A 5,564-nucleotide genomic window follows, 5' to 3' on the forward strand; every position below is an offset into this window, starting at 1 on the left:
CATGCTGTTGGTGATATGTTTCCTTCTCTGGACTTTTCTGTTTTCTCTCCTGACGAGGAGCTGTGATCGAAACGTCAAAAACTCTCTCTTTTTACTGAGCGTCAAACTAATACATTCTATGTGCACGTTCTCTTGTTTGTTATTATTATTTTTAATGTTCGATTATTCGATTTGACTATATATATATATTGCATGAACTAAAAGTCGGGGGGAGATGCGTAAACTACTTACATCAACTTGCTATAAAAGCAGGGAGTAATTTTACCTTGTCCCTATTCTTAGTGCAAGTTTTGAACAATGCAGTTCGATTTTAACAATTATTTTTTTAAAGATGGAATGGAAGTGACAAAGGAGAATATTCGGCATATTTTGCTTTATGAATTCAATAAAAGTAACAACACAATGGAAAGTGCGAGGAATATTAATGCAGTATATGGGGATCGGACAATAAGCGTAAGCCAGTGTCAACGGTGGTTCCAGATATTCCGAGCCGAGAAGACGAGCCTCGTCCAGGAAGATCTGAAGAGCTCAACGAGGACATCTTGCAAACCCTAGTGGAACAAAATCCCATCGTAGCCGTTGAGGAACTAGCAGAGAAGCTTGGAATTGGTCATTCAATCATTCATCGATACCTGCATGCCATCAGAGAACGACCATCTTTGGTTTCAAGACGAATGATGTTCTTCCATCAGGATAATGCTCGGCCACATACAGCGATGATGACATTCCAAAGGCTAGGGCAGTGTGAATGGGAAACAATGCCCCACCCATCATATTTGCCGGGCGTTGCCCCTTCTTATTATCATTTATTCTGCAGTCTTCAAAATCATTCAAACGGAAAAAATATGAATTCTGTAGACGAGGTCAGAACAGTACTGGAAGAGTATATTTCGTCACGGACAAGTGAATTTTAAAAGAGGAGTCTACCAGGTAGATTGAAGAGCATTGTAGAAAATGAAGGAAGGTATATTTTAGATTAAAAAGGTTTTTGTTATCTCAAAATTGAAAAAAATAGAAGTATAAAAAAACGCGTTATTTATGAGACGACCCAATATATATATATATGTGTGTGTGTGCGTGTGTGTGGTGTGTGTGTGTGTGTGTGTGTGTGTGTGTGTGTGTATCATATATCAGATGCCATCTCTGTGTCCAACGGTCAACTTGCCAAGATTCTTCAGTTTCCTCTGCGTTGTGCTGCATGCATACAATCAGCCAGGTTCTGTTTTTTATTCCACTCTTTGATGCCGTGTGTTCACAAAGGTTTTGGGTGGCCTCTTGCTCTCTTAACATCAACATTTCTTGTCAGGATGACTTTGGGTAGTGTCTGATAGATAGACAGAGACAAAATAGATAATGGAACTAAGAGACAGCAATTAAAGAAGTGTCGGCATTCTGTCTTGTCTTCGCTCTTAAACACAAGTATCAACTTCTAAGAACTTTAGAAACAGTGTACTTAAAACATAATTTAATTACTTAGGTCTATAAATCAAATATATTTTGTGGTTATATGACCTAATGGAACTTTATTGCTTAGCCTTATAATTCAGTTGTTTGACCAGTCATGAATTCAACAATATTACTTACGTAGTAAGTCAGAATGATGAAGAAATTCGCTTTGCTATCACGGAGTACTGGATTCGATTCCACTGCGTGGCACCTTGTACACGGGTTATTTACTATGGCTCGAGTCGACCTAAGCCTTATAAGTAAAATTAGGTTGGCGGAAACTGTGGTAGGTCGTTGGAAGTATTGCACTTTGTTTCACACGGATTCTAACCAAGGATTGCTTTAACCGTTTAGTATTTAAAGTTGCGTTGTCCGGCCCAAATGTTCTACCTGTTGTATGTTCAAACCAGCCAGATATGACCTCTCACACCTGCCCTACAACGCCATTCTAAGAATAAACTATCATCTCAAAATCTCAAAGCTACAAAATAATGCATGATTAATTCAAAACAATGTGAATAAATAAGCATTACATTTGACAGATTAATCTGATTGCTGAAGGGTTAACTGTACATGTTCCCGAGAAATATTCAGTTAATTATATGCTAATTCGATGAACAGGTAGTTTAGTTGATTGAACAAATGAATACGCATCGTGGAAAACTGACGGACATCATACATCATCATCATCATCATCATCATCATCGTTTAACGTCCGTTCTCCATGCTGGCATGGGTTGGACGGTTCGACCGGGGATCTGGGAAGTCAGAAGGCTGTACCAGGCTCCGGTCTTATCTGGCAATGTTTCTACAGCTGGATGCCCTTCCTAACGCCAACCACTCCGTGAGTGTAGTGGGTATACACACTAATAAAAATAAATAAATAAATAATAATAAATATTATTATTATTTTATTATCATTTTTCATCTTTATTTTTACGTCTCACCCATTTTTACGTTTGGTTGAGTTAAACAATATTCAACAACGTTTACCTCATCCCGATGTAGAAATAATCTCGATTAATTAAATTTATAGTGCACATTATGTTGTGTTAACACTTATAAAATACATTGCTTATTAGTATTTATTACTTATATGATGGTTGTTTTACTTGTTTATTTGTTTCAGCCAGAAATTCAAGTCGAACTTAAAGATTCTGAGAAAATATAAATGATGCAAGGTAAAAAAGAAAAAGATTTCATTTAATATTTCATAATGCATTTGTGTAATAGAATGCTACTTTCTCCACTGTACACCTTTGTACCATAATGCTCTGGAACTGTGTTTATATCCGAGCATAGAGAAAATTTAGGATCTTTTCGGTTTGAACGGCAGTTTTTCTAGCGGTGTCATAAGAAATTGTTACCCATAATTATGACCCTAGTATCGATCTATTGTATTTCAATCTGTTTTAGGGTTAGGGGTGGGGGGAGGGTATCTTTTTTTTCTTCACAAATGTAAATAAACTCAATCTGTTTCTTAAAGGAGAGATATATTCATACGGCACGGAATGCTTTTTTACTTCAATAGACGTCAGTGATTGGTTGAAATTGCAGAAATTGAAGAAGAAAAAAACAACAAATATCTTACAAACTATAGAATTTTCTCAATAAAGCCAAGAGAAAAAGATGTTTTATAAACACATTCTACCAGTATACGAAGTTTAAAATTTTTTAGTTACCTAGAAATTATGTTAAAAACTGCCGTTCAAACCGAAAAGATCCAAAATGTACATGCTATCGTGTGTGTGTGTGTGTGTGTGTGTGTGTGTGTGTGTGTGTGTGTGTGTGTGTGTGTGTGTGTGTGTGTGTCTGTGTGTGTGTGTTATGTATGTGCGTATATATTGTTTGTTGATAGGCTCAAAAATTGGAATTACATAATGCATTTCAAGTATCAATGAGTTTATAAATAGCAACTGGTAGCTACAAGCACTGCTACAATACTTACATGTACTCACATATACCACGTTAACTCATATATTATTGTCTACCATTTTTGTGGTTTACTACAGGACAGTTTAACGCTTGCAGTAAATATGAAAGTTTCGGTTTTTCACGCCAAACCATGCCGAACGCATTCGTTTGTAAAACTACTGTCTAAAATACCATGTTATTTTATATTACACACACATATGCACTCAGACAAAGTACAAACACGCACACACAAACACACACACACACACACACACACACACACACACACACACACACACACACACACACACACACACTGAAAAACCACAATACAAATTACTTGATAGAGGCAAATGTTTTTTATTTATCTATTTATTCGTGAAACAAAAATGACCTCCTGATAAACGAACTGGTGACGAATGTGTGTTATAATCAGTTAATCATTGTTGGGTTATCACAGAGATTCTTTACATTAGCCTATTTCTATTGGATTAGGTACATCAAACTCTAGTTTATTTATCTATTTTGTTTTTATTTTGTTTTAAAGGTAAACGTACAGTACCAAAACTTTGGGACATCAAATGGTTCACAGTCCTCATTTTATCCCTTTGTCTTTGTGAGTATTGCTTTCTCAACGTTGAATTATTAAGTACATTGCAGGCGCTACAGGGCCGTATGCAACAATTTATGATACCGTTTTGTGTTTTGTCATCTTCAGTTTAAACCCAACCAGAGTCAAAAGCGCTCCTCATTCCTTTGGCATTGTTAAAAATTGTTTCGTTTCGAAACTCCAGAAGTTTCACGAAATTTAGTAGGGGGAAGCGGTAAGAGATGAATACTTCCTTAGAAATAGATATAAAGCCAATCTGTCACAGTTAACTCTCATCTTCACAGGTATGAGATGCCATTCTCTGTGGCTGAGCTCCCACAACCCTTCAAGATTGCATGGATTCTTCTGACGAACTCTTCTCTTTTGTTCTGTCTACATTTGTTCCATGATATTTAAGTCAGGGCTCTGAGCAGGCCAATCTTTCAATACAGCCAGATTCTGTTGTGTTGTACTCGATCTGTGGCATGGAGCTCCGTCGTACTGAAAAATCTCACCTTCATCCAAGTCTGCTATCAAATTGTCCTCCTTCAGAAACTGGGTGGTGTATTTGCCACTATTCAAGTTGCTATCAATTTTAACCAACTGCCTTGAACCATCACTTTTTGTGTATCCCCAAAGCATCAGACTCTTACCGCCAAACTTCATTGTTTTCGTCGTGTGAAGTGCGTCCTTTCGCTTTCCTGGAGACCTTCTGACAAATTCTTGCTTATTAGAAAGCGAAACGATGCATTTTACACAACGAAAAAAGTGAATTTGTGGGGTAAGTGTCTGATGCTTTGGGGATACATAAAAAGTGATGGTCCAAAAAAGTTGGTTAAAATTGACGATAACTTGAATAGTGCCAAATACATCCAGATACTGAAGGACAATTTGATACCAGACTTGGATGAAGGTGAGATTTTTCAGCATGACAGAGCTCCATTTCACAGATCGCGTGCAACACAACAGAGTCTGGTTGATAAAGGTATTACTATATTGAAAGACTGACCAGCTCAGAGCTCTGACTTAAATATCATCGAGCAAATGTGGACAGAACTTAAGAGAAGAGTTCGTCAGAAGAATCCAACGCAATCTTGAGAGGTCGAGGGAGCTTAGCCACAGAGAATAGCATCTCATACCTGTGAAGACGGTGAAGGATTTGTACGCATCTCTTTCCAGGCGCATTGAAACAATTATTTAAGCTAAGGGAAGCCACACGAAATATTAACAATGTACAGTAACTTCTTGAAATGAACGTTAGGTAATAACTTTCCATTACAGACATTTTTTCTGTTTTAAAACATTATATCATGATTGGTTTATATGAGGTGGGCGAAAACTTTTGCACGGATATTTTTGGTGGTCGTCTCGCAGCTTCCCCTCTCATTCAGAACCCCTACTACAAATTTGCTTAGGTATGGAAATGACTCCAACAGGGCCGATGTTTCATCTGTAAAAAAACACAACGCGAAACATCCACTTATAAGTTGGCAATTAGTAGAAATTTACAATAGTTTAAAGTGGCCGAAGACTTTTGCGCGGTACTGTACATTGATGAGCCACAAGAAGTGTCATAATTCATGAGCGGCAGTCAAAAATATTACCCACTCATCTT

The sequence above is a fragment of the Octopus sinensis genome, linkage group LG1 (genome assembly GCF_006345805.1).
Source record: "Octopus sinensis linkage group LG1, ASM634580v1, whole genome shotgun sequence".
Classification (NCBI taxonomy): Eukaryota; Metazoa; Mollusca; class Cephalopoda; order Octopoda; family Octopodidae; genus Octopus; species Octopus sinensis.